Here is a 16,867-nt window from a genome sequence, read left to right as displayed (position 1 = left end):
ATTTTGTGAATTTTATGAAATAGGAGTCCAGAAGTACATCCCACAGCACAAAGAAGCAGATTAGAAAATACAGAAATGGTTCAATACAGAATGTAAAAAATCAAAAGAAAGAAGAGATTTGTTGTGGAATAGATACAGAAGACACATTAGTGAAAGGGCGTATAATAATTACAAACAGGCAAGAAACGACTATACAAGAATAAGGAGGGAAGCCCAAAAACAGTTTGAGGAGGATATAATAAATAAAAGTAGTGATCAACCAAAGCTGTTTTACAACTATATCAGAAGCAAAACCAAAGTAAAAGATATAATACAATCCATCACGGACGAGGGAATCACTTATACACAAGAGAAAGATATTTGTGAAGCACATACCACGTTGAGTACACCGCTTCCCGTCCAATCTGCGAAGTTAAGCAACGTTGGGTCTGGTTAGTACTTGGATGGGTGACCGCCTGGGAACACCAGATGCTGGTGGCATCCCTACGTGTCAAGTGGGGTTGGTGGAAGATTAGTGCCCCTCCCTGTAAAACAATTAACTCTAAGCCCTTGGCCACCCCGTGTGGGATACATGGCGTCTGGCAATGAATGAATGAATGAAAAACTAAATAAGAATTTCCAATTAGTTTTTACAGAAGAAAAAAATTTTGAGAGGGAATATGTGGAACACGCATGTCCACACATACTACCAGATATACAAATAGCAGAAAAAGTAATACATGAGGAGTTAAGTAGATTAGACAGAGGAAAAGCAAGTGGTCTTGATGAAATTTCATGTTGGATGTTACGAGAATGTGCAAAGGAGTTAAGTAAACCATTATTTTTAATTTTCAAGAAATCCTTGAGTCAAGGGAAACTACCTGATATTTGGAAAAAAGCAAATATAGTCCCCTTATTCAAGAAAGGAAATAGACAAAATCCTCTCAACTACCGACCAGTATCACTGACCAGTGTTGTAAGCAAGGTATTAGAAAAGCTTATAAGAAAAGCTTGGGTAAATCATCTAGAAGAACACAGTATGATAACAGAAAGACAGTTTGGTTTCAGAAAAGGAAAATCATGTGTTACTAATCTGTTGAGCTACTATGACAGAGTAACAAACACAATACAGGAAAGGGAAGGATGGGTGGACAGTATCTATTTAGATTTCAAGAAAGCTTTTGACACAGTACCACACCAAAGACTTTTATGGAAGCTGTACCATCAAGGAGGAATTCGAGGCAAACTGTTTTGTTGGATGCAAGACTTTCTCATAAAAAGAGAAATGAGGACAGTACTAAGAGGAAACTACTCATCATGGAAAGAAGTGACTAGTGGAGTACCACAGGGTTCGGTGCTGGCACCAATCATGTTTCTAGTGTACATAAATGATATAAACAGTAACACTGGAAATGAGAGCTATCTGAATATGTTTGCAGATGATGCAAAAATACAAAGGAGAATTACTAGCACAGACTCTTGTAGGGAGCTACAAGAAGAATTAAATAAACTTCATGAATGGAGTAGTACATGGCAAATGGAATTCAATGTGGACAAGTGTCATGTAATCAAGTTTGGTAAAAGTGGAAAAAGACCTGATTGGGATTATAAGTTAGGAAATAAAACCCTATACACATCAGAAAGAGAGAAAGACCTAGGTGTGATCTTCAGTAAGACTATCTCCGTCTGACCACATCAGCGAGAAGGTACGGAACATGTATACACCGCTTGCAAATATGAGAATAGCATTCACATACATAAATGAAGACATGCTAAGAAGGATAATAACATCATTCATTAGACCAACCCTGGAATATGCATCAATAGTCTGGAGTCCTCATCTCAAAAAGCATATAGACAAGATTGAAAAAGTTCAAAGGGCCGCTACAAGATGGATACCAAGCTTAAGGGACCTAAGCTACGAAGAAAGACTAAATAAACTGAATCTACCAACATTAAAGGAGAGAAGGAAAAGAGGTGACATCTATCTATCTATCTATCTATTGCCAGACGCCTCAATCCCGTTTGGGGTGGCCACAAACAAATCGCCTCCAAGTCGCCCTGTCCCCCGCCATTTCACTGCCCTGCTCCCAACTCACACCCCCCTCTCTCATATACCTCTCCACCCCATCCCTCCATCTCATCCTCGGCCTCCCCCTCCCTCTTCCCTCCTCCACCTCACTCACATACACTCTCTTCGTCAGTCTTTCACCCTCCATCCTCTCCACATGGCCAAACCACCTCAGTGTGTTCCTCATAACGCTTCCTATCACATCCACATCCACACCACAATGCTCCTTTATATCCTCATTCGTCAGCCTGTCTCTCCATGTGACTCCACAGGCTCCTCTTAAATAACTTATCTCCACTGCTCTCACTCTTGACTTGTGTCCTTCCAACAATGTCCAAGCTTCACTTCCGTACGTTAGAGTTGGTATCACAATACTGTCATGTAGTAATTTTTTCACTTCCATGCTCACTTCCCTGTTTCTTATCACTGCTTTCAAAAAACCAGCAACCTTTCTTCCCTGCTGCACCCTTTCAAGCACTTCACCCTCCAAACCTCCATCCTTACTCATCACACTACCCAAGTACTTAAACGTACTCACATTTTCCAATTCCTCACCATCCAACCTCGCTGTACATTCACTAACTTCACCTCTCTCAAAGACCATCACTTTACTCTTCCCTACATTCACCTTTAGATTCCGTTTCTTACACACTCTCTCAAACTCATCCACCAAGCCCTGCAGCTCCCCTTCGTCTTCACTCAACAACACAGTATCATCTGCAAACAACAGTACAGGAGTTTCCAAACACTGTCCTCTCTCACCAGGGCCACTCCAACATCCACTACCCTACCTTGTACCTCTTTTATTACCCCATCCATGTACAGATTGAACAACCATGGAGACATGACACATCCCTGTTTCAAACCAACTTTCAAAGAGAAAAATTCACTTAGTTAACCATCCACACGCACTGCAGCCTTCGCACCATCGTACATACTCTTCACAGCATTCAACAACTTCCCATCTACTCCATATATTCTTAACACTTTCCACAATCCTTGTCTATCCACCCTGTCATATGCTTTCTCCAAATCCATGAAACCCGCATACAACTTCTTTCCCTTCTCTAGAAACTTTTCCACTAAAGATCTAAGAACGAATATCTGATCTACACAACCTCTTCCCTTCCTATAGCCTTCCTGTTCTTCTCCAACTAATTTCTCTGTTCTTTCTCTAACTCTGTCAATAAGTATCCTACCATACACTTTTCCTATTATACTAAGAAGACAAATGCCCCTATGATTACCACACACTTCTTTTTCCCCTTTTCCTTTGTACAAGGGAATAATTACACCTGACTTCCAATCCTCCGGGACTCTACCTTCCTCCCAGGCCAATCTGCACATCTTCCACATCCATTCTACTACTATCTCTCCCCCATGCTTCAGCATTTCACCGCACACTCCATCAATTCCTGGGGCTTTCCCCGATTTAACTTTCTTCATTGCTTCCACAACTTCTATCCTACTGATTTCTTCCTGTCTTCTCACCTCCCTCCTTCTCCCAGTCATTCCCCAGCCACTTATACTCGCATTACTTCCATCCTCTACGTTCAACAATTCCTTAAAGTGTTCTCTCCATCTGCGCACTTTTTCTCCTTTCTCCACAAGTAATCTACCATTTTTATCTTTCACTCCCCTGCTAACTTCACTTCCACCCTGTCTTACTCTTTTCACTTCTCTCCAGAACATTTTCTTACAATCCCTCCAGTTTACACTCAAATTCCTTCCAAATTCCTCATCCACTCTCTTCTTACTCTCTCTTACTAATCTTTTCACCTCTCTCTTTCTTTCCACATATGACTCTCTCTTCCGCATATCAGGAAAGGAGAAAATAGACATAAATGATTACTTAACATATGGAGAAGCATCAGCAAGAGGACACTGCAAAAAACTGCATAAGAAGAGAGGTGATAAAGACGTAAGGAAATTCAGTTTCCCAAACAGAGCAATTGGTCAGTGGAATGCACTACCGAATGAAATAGTGTGTGCCAAAACAATTCACAAATTTATGGATATGTACGATAAATATTGTTTAAGACACGGGACAATACGAGCTTGACTCATTGCTGTAAAGATACAATTAGGTAAGAACAATTAGGTAAGGTAAGAACACACACAGAGGGAGTCATCAGATGCAGACGTGCGACATTGGCGCTCCGTACAGAACCAACACGGCCAGTGGCATTACCTAAATTAGTATCTTTGTATGAGTCAAGCTCTGTACCAGGTTAGACTAAATGATTTTTCATTATTAAAAGGAAAAAAATAATAAGTTTAAACAAGACTTGTTTAAACAAAAAAGCGAACCACGAGGAAAAAAAAAATGCGCTGAGTCAGCTGGGTTTGTTTAGACAACAGTAACGCGGGGAAAGTGTACATACTCTGTAAGTACTGTACATACTCTGTTCTTTTAGTATTGCAAAATGGATACATACTTTAGTAAAACAAATTTGGAAAAGAAAAGGGATAAAAGTAAAAAGCAAAATGACGATTTCTACCAAGAACTGGTTGAAGTGGAGACTCACAATAGACTGGTTGAACGTGTACACAAACTAGAAATGGCTTTCAAAAATGAAATTGATGAAATAAAGAAGCAAATGCACTTGCAAAAGGAAGAGATAGAAAAACTAGGAAGGGAGGCCAATAAGAAAGACCATCAGTGAACTAACAGTGGAATTGACTACGCTTAGGAAGAAAGTGAGTGAAATGGCAAGTACAGTAGTCAATCACGAGAGTGTTATGGAAGAGTTAAAAAATGACACAAAGACAATTAGGCAAGCAAGCAGTCTTATGGACCAGAGCAGTGATATTGAGGAGAAGATAACACAGGTGAATGAAGCTGTCCAAAGCTACAAAAATGATGTAGAAACCACGTATGCTGAAATGGTGATTAAAAAAAAGATTTAGAAACAAGGGTGGACGAAAAAAGCATTAAAAATGAAGTGAAAAGAATATTCCAAAACAACCCAAAGTTAGTCAGAGATTCAGTAGAGATAAACAAATCTATAGTAATCACTGGTATAGAAGAGGAAGAAATAAAAAACAAGATCACAAGAGACAAAAAGGAGATGGCAAATGTAATGAGCTTACTGAAAGAAGTATCAGAGGAAATCTGTAGTAAAGACATAGAGGAACACAAAAGGTTAGGGAAATATGAGAAAAGCAAGACAAGACCTCTAAAGGTGACTTTCCAGAGTGTAAACACTGTGGAAGAGATACTAAAAAATGCAAAGAATCTTATGGAAAAAGAGGAGTTCATAAATGTATGGATAAAAAGATGCCTAACACAAGAGGAACTGCAATTACTGAAAGAGAAAAGGGAGGAAGCAAAAACAAAAAATGAGGGAAGATCAGAAGAGGAGAAGAAGAAATTTTTTTACAAAGTACAGTAATAGGATTGCAGGTACGAAAGTGGTACACAAACAGGATGGAAGAAAAAGAAGGAAGGTAGTAGAACCATGTCATGACAAGTATATAAACAAAATGATAAAGTTGATGTACTCAAATGTGGATGGAATGGTATCAAAATTACTAGAGATGAATGATTATGTCAGAGAAAATGAACCACAAATAATATGCCTAACTGAAACAAAATTAACACCAAGGATATCCAATGACATACTAAACTTAGAGGAATATAATATTTGGAGAATAGACAGAAATTTAAAAAAAGGAGGAGGAATTATAATATTAACTAAGAAAAATCTAAAAGTCAAGGAAATATACCTAGATATACCATAACAAGTAGAACTGATTGCAGCAGAGATCAACACATCTGAAGGGAAAGTAATTGTAGCCAATTTGTACATTCCACCCAGATCAAACACATGGGAAAGAGACGAATATAAGGACCTGGCAGAGAGTACAATTCAAAGTATAAGATCATTACTACATAAAATAGAAGAGAAATTGGAAAGAATTATACTAACTGGGGATTTCAATACAAATATAAATTGGAATACTCTAGATATAATTAGCCAAGAAAGCTGTTGGGACCAAAAGCTCCTGGATCTCGTACAAGAGTTTTTCCTTAACGCAACATGTGAGGGAAACCACCAAAAAAAGAGGACTTGATGTACCTTCAGTGCTAGATCTAATATTTACTAGGCAAGAAAATGATATTGACAGTTTAATATATCACCCTCCACTCGGCAAAAGCGATCATTCAGTACTAAATTATAACTTCAGGATAGCATATGACATAGTTTACAGCAATGACAGTTACAAAAAGAGACTAAACTATAAAAAGGGAAATTATCAAAACCTAAAGAAGTATTTCTTAGAAGTTGTTTGGGAAAATGAGCTTAGAGGACAAGATTTAAATGCTGTATATAAAAAATTCTGTGAATTTTATGAAATAGGAGTCCAGAAGCACATCCCATAGCACAAAGAAGCAGATAAAAAAATACAGAAATGGTTCAATACAGAATGTAAAAAATCAAAAGAAAGAAGAGATTTGTTGTGGAATAGATACAGATAGTGAAAGGGCATATAATAATTACAAACAGGCAAGAAACGACTATACAAGAATAAGGAGGGAAGCCCAAAAACAGTTTGAGGAGGATATAATAAATAAAAGTAGTGATCAACCAAAGCTGTTTTACAGCTATATCAGAAGCAAAACCAAAGTAAAAGATATAATACAATCCATTACGGACGAGGGAATCACTTATACACAAGAGAAAGATATTTGTGAAGCACTAAATAAGAATTTCCAATTAGTTTTTACAGAAGAAAAAAATTTTGAGAGGGACTATGTGGAACATGCATGTCCACACATACTACCAGATATACAAATAGCAGAAAAAGTAATACATGAGGAGTTAAGTAGATTAGACAGAGGAAAAGCAAGTGGTCCTGATGAAATTTCATGTTGGGTATTACGAGAATGTGAAAAGGAGTTAAGTAAACCATTATTTTTAATTTTCAAGAAATCCTTGAGTCAAGGTAAACTACCTGATATTTGAAAAAAGCAAATATTGTCCCCTTATTCAAGAAAGGAAATAGACAAAATCCACTCAACTACCGACCAGTATTACTGACCAGTGTTGTAAGCAAGGTATTAGAAAAGCTTATAAGAAAAGCTTGGGTAAATCATCTAGAAGAACACAGTATGATAACAGAAAGACAGTTTGATTTCAGAAAAGGAAAATCATGTGTTACTAACCTGTTGAGCTACTATGACAGAGTAACAAACACAATACAGGAAAGGGAAGGATGGGTGGACAGTATCTATTTAGATTTCAAGAAAGCTTTTGACACAGTACCACACCAAAGACTTTTATGGAAACTGTACCATCAAGGAGGAATTCGAGGCAAACTGTTTTGTTGGATGCAAGACTTTCTCATAAAAAGAGAAATGAGGACAGTACTAAGAGGAACCTACTCATCATGGAAAGAAGTGACTAGTGGAGTACCACAGGGTTCAGTCCTGGCACCAATCATGTTTTTAGTGTATATAAATGATATAAAAAGTAACACTGGAAATGAGAGCTATCTGAATATGTTTGCAGATGATGCAAAAATACAAAGGAGAATTACTAGCACAGACTCTTGTAGGGAGCTACAAGAAGAATTAAATAAACGTCATGAATGGAGTAGTACATGGCAAATGGAATTCAATGTGGACAAGTGTCATGTAATCAAGTTTGGTAAAAGTGGAAAAAGACCTGATTGGGATTATCAGTTAGGAAATAAAACCCTATACACATCAGAAAGAGAGAAAGACCTAGGTGTGATCTTCAGTAAGACTATCTCCGTCTGACCACATCAGCGAGAAGGTACAGAACATGTATACACTACTTGCAAATATGAGAATATCATTCACATACATAAATGAAGACATGCTAAGAAGGATTATAACATCATTCATTAGACCAACCCTGGAATATGCATCAGTAGTCTGGAGTCCTCATCTCAAAAAGCACATAGACAAGATTGAAAAAGTTCAAAGGCCCGCTACAAGATGGATACCAAGCTTGAGGGACCTAAGCTACGAAGAAAGACTAAATAAACAATCTACCAACACTACAGGAGCGAAGGAAAAGAGGTGACATGGTAATGCTATATAAGTGCATATCAAGGAAGGTGAAAATAGACATAAATGATTACTTAACGCATGGAGAAGCATCAGCAAGAGGACACTGCAAAAAACTGCATAAGAAGGGAGGTGATAAAGACGTAAGGAAATTCAGTTTCCCAAACAGAGCAATTGACCAATGGAATGCACTACCGAATGAAATAGTGTGTGCCAAAACAATTTACAAATTTAAGGATATGTACGATAAATATGGTTTAAGACACGGGACAGTACGACCTTGACTCATTCTCGTAAAGATACAATTAGGTAAGAACACACACACGGCATCGTCGGAGGTGGACGTCCGTACCGGCGCTCCATACCAGCTCAACACGGCCAGAGGCATTACCTAAATAAGTATCTTTGAATTAGTCAAGCTCTGTACCAGGTTAGACAAAATGATTTTTCATTATTAAAAGGAAAAGAAATAATAAGTTTAAATAAGACTGGTTAAAACAACAAAGAACCACGATGCGTTGAGTCAGCTGGGTTTGTTTATACTACAGCAAGACGGGGAAAGCGTGCATACTTGTAAGTACACACTCTGTTCATTTAGTATTACAAAATGGATACATACTTCAGTAAAACAAATTTGGAAAAGAGAAAAGAGATAAAAGTAAAAAGCAAAATGATGATTTCTACCAAGAACTGGTTGAAGTGGAGACTCACAATAGACTGGTTGAACGTGTACACAAACTATAAATGGCTTTCAAAAATGAAATTGATGAAATAAAGAAGCAAATGCACTTGCAAAAGGAAGAGATAGAAAAACTGAGAAGGGAGGCCAATAAGAAAGACACAACCATCAGTGAACTAACAGTGGAATTGAATGCCCTTAGGAAGAAAGTGAGTGAAATGGGAAGTACAGTAGTTAATCACGAGAGTGTTATGTAAGAGTTAAAAAATGACACAGAGACAATTAGACAAGCAAGCAGTCTTATGGACCAGAGCAGTGATATTGAGGAGAAGGTAACACAGGTGAATGAAGCTGTGCAAAGCTACAAAAATGATGTAGAAATCACGTATGCTGAAATGGTGAAAGTAAAGAAAGACTTAGAAACAAGGGTGGAGGAAAAAAACATTAAAAAGGAAGTGAAAAGAATAATCCAAAACAATCCAAAGTTAGTCAGAGATTCAGTAGAAATAAATAAATCAATAGTAATCACTGGTATAGAAGAGGAAATTATAGAGGTATAAAGCTTTTAGATCAGATAATGAAGGTAATGGAGAGAGTTTTAGAAGGTATGATTAGAGAAAGAGTGAATATTGATGAGATGCAGTTTGGGTTTATGCCAGGTAGGGGGACCACTGATGCCATATTCATTGTTCGACAGCTTCAGGAAAAATATATTGGTAGGAGAAGGGATCTTTATTTTGTTTTTGTTGATTTGGAAAAGGCCTTTGACAGAGTCCCTAGAGAGGTGGTGAAGTGGGCAATGAGAAAGCTTGGCTTGGAGGAGTGGCTGGTTAGGGTGGTTATGGCCATGTATGTGGGTGCTCACACCAAGGTGAGAGTGAATGGAGATTTGAGTGATGAGTTTTCCGTGAATGTTGGTGTGCATCAGGGGTCAGTGGGGTCAGTCTTGAGTCCCATGTTGTTTATCATGGTACTTGAAGCCCTTTCACGTGACTTTAGAAACGGACTCCCGTGGGAGTTGTTGTATGCTGATGATTTGGTTTTGATTGCAGAGAATGAAAGGGAGGCGGAGGAAAGGTTTAGAAAGTGGAGAGATGGTATGGGGCAAAAGGGTTTAAGGGTAAATGCAGATAAAACAAAAGTGATGATATCTAGGGTTGGTGGCGGTACTGTCAAAGACGAGGGAGAGTGGCCGTGTGCAGTTTGCCACAAGGGCGTGGGAAGTAATTCCATCTTGTGCGGTGTGTGTGATAAATGGGTGCATAAGAGATGTAGTGGTATCAGAGGTAGACTGCGAGATAATGCTGATTTTATGTGTACGGCATGCCGGGGCGAGCAGGTGGAGATCGTCCGTGAAAGGATTGAACTTGCTGGTGAATCTCTTGAGTGTGTGGAGGAGTTTTGTTATTTAGGAGACATGTTGTGTGCTGGAGGTGGGGCTGGAGCTAGCTCTGTGGCTAGGGTGAGAAGTGGTTGGAAGAAGTTCAGGGAGCTCTTGCCTCTCCTGACATTGAGGGGGCTCTCCCTACGTGCTAAGGGGTCTTTGTATGCAGCGTGTGTTAGGAGTGTGATGCTGTATGGCAGTGAGACCTGGGCAGTGAAGGAGGAAGATATTCGCCAGCTCAGACGTACAGAAATGACAATGATTAGGTGGATGTGCAGTGCGTCCCTGCGTCCAAGGCCTGGAGGGGCTGGGTTTACAATGGAAGAGTTGAGAGGTAGGATGGGACTGGAGTGTATTGGTGTTGTGATGAGGAGAGGTAGATTGAGGTGGTTTGGACATGTGGAGAGGATGGGGGATGATAATTGGGTGAGGAAGGTGAGAAGTGTTAATATTGGGGGTGGGGTTATGAGGGGTAGACCGAGAAAGACATGGGACGAGGTCATTAAGTGTGACCTTAGGGTTAAGGGACTGAACAGGGAGGCTGCAATGGATCGTGCAGCATGGAGAGCCGCCATTAGGTGACCAAGGCCGACACATGCAAGCATGTTGGAGCCTTTAAAAACGAAAACGAAAAACGAAAACGAACACTAGAGACAAAAAGGAGATGGCAAATGTAATGAGCTTACTGAAAGAAGTATCAGAGGAAATCTGTAGTAAAGACATAGAGGAACACAAAAGGTTAGGGAAATACGAGAAAAGCAAGACAAGACCTCTAAAGGTGACTTTCCAGAGTGTAAACACTGTGGAAGAGATACTAAAAAATGCAAAGAATCTTATGGAAAAAGAGGAGTTCAAAAATGTATGGATAAAAAGATGTCTAACACAAGAGGAACTGGAATTACTGAAAGAGAAAAGGGAGGAAGCAAAAACAAAAAATGAGGGAAGATCAGAAGAGGAGAAGAAGAAATTTTTTTACAAAGTAATAGGATTGCAGGTACGAAAGTGGTACACAAACAGGATGGAAGAAAAAGGAGGAAGTTAGTAGAACCATGTCATGACAAGTATATAAACAAGATGATAAAGTTGATGTACTCAAATGTGGATGGAATGGTATCTAAATTACTAAAGATGAATGATTATGTCAGAGAAAATGAACCACAAATAATATGCCTAACTGAGACAAAATTAACACCAAGGATATCCAATGACATACTAAACTTAGAGGAATACAATATATGGAGAAGAGACAGAAATTTAAAAAAAGGAGGAGGAATTATAATATTAACTAAGAAAAATCTAAAAGTCAAGGAAATAAACCTAGATATACCATCACAAGTAGAACTGATTGCAGAAGAGATCGACTCATCTGAAGGTAAAGTAATTGTAGCCAATTTGTATATGCCACGCAGATCAAACACATGGGAAAGAGACGAATATGAGGACCAGGCAGAGAGTACAATTCAGAGTATAAGATCCTTGCTACATAAAATGGAAGAGAAATCGGAAAGAATTATACTAACTGGGGAATTCTATACAAATATAAATTGGAATACTCTAGATATAAATAGCCAAGAAAGCTGTTGGGACCAAAAGCTCCTGGATCTCGTACAAGAGTTTTTCTTAACGCAACATGTGAGGGAAACCACTAGAAAAAGAGGACTTGATGTACCTTCAGTGCTAGATCTAATATTTACTAGGCAAGAAAATGACATTGACAGTTTAATATATCACCCTCCACTCGGCAAAAGCGATCATGCAGTACTAAATTATAACTTCAGGATAGCATATGACATAGTAAACAGCAATGACAGTTACAAAAAGAGAGTAATCTATAAAAAGGGAAATTATCAAGACCTAAAGAAGTATTTCTTAGAAGTTGATTGGGAAAATGAGCTTAGAGGACAAGATTTAAATGCTGTATATAAAAAATTTTGTGAATTTTATGAAATAGGAGTCCAGAAGTACATCCCACAGCATAAAGAAGCAGATAAGAAAATACAGAAATGGTTCAATACAGAATGTAAAAAATCAAAAGAAAGAAGAGATTTGTTGTGGAATAGATACAGAAGACACAATAGTGAAAGGGTGTATAATAATTACAAACAGGCAAGAAACGACTATACAAGAATAAGGAGGGAAGCCCAAAAACAGTTTGAGGAGGATATATTAAATAAATGTAGTGATCAACCAAAGCTGTTTTACAGCTATATCAGAAGCAAAACCAAAGTAAAAGATCTAATACAATCCATCACGGACGAGGGAATCACTTATACACAAGAGAAAGATATTTGTGAAGCACTAAATAAGAATTTCCAATTAGTTTTTACAGAAGAAAAAATTTTGAGAGGGAATATGTAGAACACGCATGTCCACACATACTACCAGATATACAAATAGCAGAAAAAGTAATACAAGAGGAGTTAAGTAGATTAGACAGAGGAAAAGCAAGTGGTCCTGATGAAATTTCATGTTGGGTGTTACGAGAATGTGCAAAGGAGTTAAGTAAATCATTATTTTTAATTTTCAAGAAATCCTTGAGTCAAGGTAAACTACCTGATATTTGGAAAAAAGCAAATATAGTCCCCTTATTCAAGAAAGGAAATAGACAAAATCCTCTCAACTACCGACCAGTATCACTGACCAGTGTTGTAAGCAAGGTATTAGAAAAACTTATAAGAAAAGCTTGGGTAAATCATCTAGAAGAACACAGTATGATAACAGAAAGACAGTTTGGTTTCAGAAAAGGAAAATCATGTGTTACTAATCTGTTGAGCTACTATGACAGAGTAACAAACACAATACAGGAAAGGGAAGGATGGGTGGACAGTATCTATTTAGATTTGAAGAAAGCTTTTGACACAGTACCACACCAAAGACTTTTATGGAAGCTGTACCATCAAGGAGGAATTCGAGGCAAACTGTTTTGTTGGATGCAAGACTTTCTCATAAAAAGAGAAATGAGGACAGTACTAAGAGGAAACTACTCATCATGGAAAGAAGTGACTAGTGGAGTACCACAGGGTTCGGTGCTGGCACCAATCATGTTTCTAGTGTACATAAATGATATAAACAGTAACACTGGAAATGAGAGCTATCTGAATATGTTTGCAGATGATGCAAAAATACAAAGGAGAATTACTAGCACAGACTCTTGTAGGGAGCTACAAGAAGAATTAAATAAACTTCATGAATGGAGTAGTACATGGCAAATGGAATTCAATGTGGACAAGTGTCATGTAATCAAGTTTGGTAAAAATGGAAAAAGACCTGATTGGGATTATAAGTTAGGAAATAAAACCCTATACACATCAGAAAGAGAGAAAGACCTAGGTGTGATTATCAATAACAGACTATCTCCGGCTGACCACATCAGCGAGAAGGTACGGAATATGTATACACTGCTTGCAAATATGAGAATATCATTCACATACATAAATGAAGACATGCTAAGAAGGATAATAACATCATTCATTAGACCAACCCTGGAATATGTATCAGTAGTCTGGAGTCCTCATCTCAAAAAGCATATAGACAAGATTGAAAAAGTTCAAAGGGCTACTACAAGATGGATACCAAGCTTAAGGGATCTAAGCTACGAAGAAAGACTAAATAAACTGAATCTACCAACACTACAGGAGAGAAGGAAAAGAGGTGACATGATAATACTATATAAGTGCATATCAGGAAAGGAGAAAATAGACATAAATGATTACTTAACATATGGAGAAGCATCAGCAAGAGGACACTGCAAAAAACTGCATAAGAAGAGGGGTGATAAAGACGTAAGGAAATACAGTTTCCCAAACAGAGCAATTGATCAATGGAATGCACTACCGAATGAAATAGTGTGTGCCAAAACAATTCACAAATTTAAGGATATGTACGATAAATATGGTCTAAGACACGGGACAATACGAGCTTGACTCATTCCTGTAAAGATACAATTAGGTAAGAACACACACACACACACACACACACTGGGAAAAGGTTCTTTACTAGCATGTACTGTATGAGTATGCTGGTTTAAGATTCTGTTTATGATTTTGTAACGGTGAATGGATATTCCCAAATAATTGTGCACTCTGTCATGTATTTTTATTTATTCGCCATTCATTTGATGTAGTGCTGCCTACTGCTTCTTCACAATTACCATTCTTTTTCAGTATAGGCCTCCTTTCTTCTTATTTTTCCCATCTTTTCTGTCACTTTATATTGCAGTACTTATCTTCTCAGGTGGTTTTACATTGAGTGACAAGCCTAATGGTTTCCTATAAGCCAGGACACCATTTACAACACTGGGTGGTAATCGTATAACCAACCTTTACATGTTCCCTGTGTGTCAACAAGTGAGTTGGGAGAGGGTTAGTGCCCCTTCCCATACAGCAGCTAACTAAGACAAATGGCCACTCCCTATGGGATTATGGCATCTAGCTGTAGATAGATATTTATTTATTTATTTATTTTTTCCAGAAGACACTGAGCAAAGTCACCAATGCATTGAATGTACTGAACCATTGTCTGACACTTTTAGTTCATATCTGCAACATTTGCAGCCTCACCTCTACAATAATTTTCTCTTGGTTGAACACCATTTTTCTTCCCCCATAAAACAGCCTCTGGTACAGCCAAAGCCTACTGGAAGTAGCCCAGAAATAACCTGACCTGCCACCACTTGCTGCCTGCTCCTCCCCAGGCTAGCCAAGTGGGTGGGGAAGACACCACCAATGTTGGAAACTGCAGTCTGAGCCATCCCACATGCGGAGAGTGATATAGTAGGCCTGTGTCATATGCTCCATGTAACTGAGAGTATATGTTGAAGGTAGAAAAGTGTCTGGTGGGCCCAGAGTTGTCTGGAAGGTCCGCCTGATTTTTCTCATTTAACGGATGGTATCTGGGATGTCGTGGTTTGTCTGGGAACCTTCGAAGCATCCGTTAAATCTGATATCCAGCTTATCAAGGCCCTGTAAAGCAAGGGTCTCCCATATTTCCACTTTAAATAAATGATTTAATGTAAAAATATTTTTCCTCAATTTAGTTGTGAATGTTGAATATGAATAATGAGTAAATTGAGTAATTTTTTACTAGGTTGTCTCCTTTCTGTTATGTATTGCAGCTACAAACTCTCTTCTAGTCAGTTTTTCATTGTCAGTCATAACCACACCCTCACAAAGTATTTGTCTTAACAATTGCATCTGCATCTACCTATAAATGTTCTGGACTACCTTGACCAAGCCTCAGCACTCTACACCTCAAGTGGGATAAAGTGACTATTGTTGTTGTGGCCCCAGGTATCATCTGGCTGTAACCCCAGTGGGCTACAGAGTAATTTTACCCTCTTTCTGCAGACCACCATCCTTCTTTCAGGGTACTGGGTAGAAGTTATGGGTTGTTTACATACCCTGGCAGTTATATCTGCTATACTAGGATTTTCCTAGTCCAGTGAGGTTCTTCTAAACAGGGAGGAACACCAAAGGAGGACTCGATACACCTTAAGAGTACAGGGTAAACATAGAAAGTCCAGATGGCAAGGCAAAAGACTTATTATGACACTAGGTTTCACATAAAGTTCTGTGTCTGAGATCATGAAATCTATCTGGAGGAAATGGCCACTGGTGGCAAAGGGGAGTTGGGGAGGGGGAAATCTGGAGGGAGATGTCCCGGATATGACACTTTCACTCACCTCCAGGGTTTTCCCTGGAATAGGAAGGGGGCTGGGGTTTAACTCTACATTTGTACGTTTGTTGTAGTGTGGTGAGTTAGTGGTGATTAGGCTAAGGGGAAGGTAGGCTACGACCCTGGCTCTGGAGGAGTAGCGTACCGACATTTGGTTCTTTCTCCCTCCTAATCTGGTGATAGGGTTGTGTGATTTGTGCCCAGAGTGGATCTAGCAGTGAAGTTAGAAGGGACTCGAGACAGTCGGCACAACAAGTTTATGTTACCAGGCCGGGGATTCCTTTTCCAGGGGTAGGAGGGCACTCTCTACCTGTTGGAGGGGATGTGTGTGTGTGTGTGTGTGTGTGTGTGTGTGGAACTGGCTCCAGCTTCAATGTCACGTTGGGGAAGCCTGCTGGACTCCAGGGAGTGCGTCTGGCAAGCTCATGGGAATACAGGAACTCCTTCTGTGTTGCATTGCCAAGCCGCCTCTAGCAAGCTCGGGGGTGCTGCATCTAGCAAGCACACTGGAACACTGGAACTCCATCTGCATGACCAAGCCACCTCTAGCAAGCTTGGGGGTGCTGCGTCTAGCAAGCACACTGGAACTCTTTCTGCGTGGCAGTTGTGCTGCCTCTAGCAAGCACTAAGCTGACGAGCCCTCGCAGCTGCTGGTACTGGTGGCTTGATCTGCGATATGGGCCATGTGGTGGTTCCAGGCAAGAGGGACTTCAGGCCGCGGGTGCGCTGGCTCGCTGTGTCCTTCTTGGGCAGACTCTCGTACCTGCGCGTCTTGATTGTGGCTGCACACATCTCCTGCCACCCTTTTAGCTGGAACTGCAGTAGGTCCTTTGACCTGTCATGGGTCCCCAGGCATTTTAATATTAGTGCCACCACATGAAGGTATCCTTCTCAGGCACCATGGGAAATGTAGCCTCTGTAGTAGTTGCAACCTGGTGGACTCCAGGCTTAATTTTCCCTGTTCTTTAGTCCACCATCCTCCTTTTGTGGGATGGGAAGGAGGTTTAAGTTTTCTTGTATAACCAAGCAGTTACATCAGTG

The 16,867-nt window shown here is 39.4% G+C and overlaps 1 pseudogene; it reads left to right on the top strand.

The window, feature by feature from the left end:
• The first annotated feature begins 361 nt into the window (after nt 1-361).
• Nucleotides 362-481, top strand: LOC145395319 (5S ribosomal RNA; annotated as a pseudogene).
• Nucleotides 482-16,867: the final 16,386 nt, after the last annotated feature.

Source organism: Coenobita brevimanus, chromosome 30 (assembly GCF_032717465.1).
Source record: "Coenobita brevimanus isolate Jiangsu-jjx chromosome 30, ASM3271746v2, whole genome shotgun sequence".
In the NCBI taxonomy this organism is placed as follows: domain Eukaryota; kingdom Metazoa; phylum Arthropoda; class Malacostraca; order Decapoda; family Coenobitidae; genus Coenobita; species Coenobita brevimanus.
Note: the sequence above shows the minus strand (reverse complement) of the source record. Positions and strands in the feature narration are given on the sequence as shown.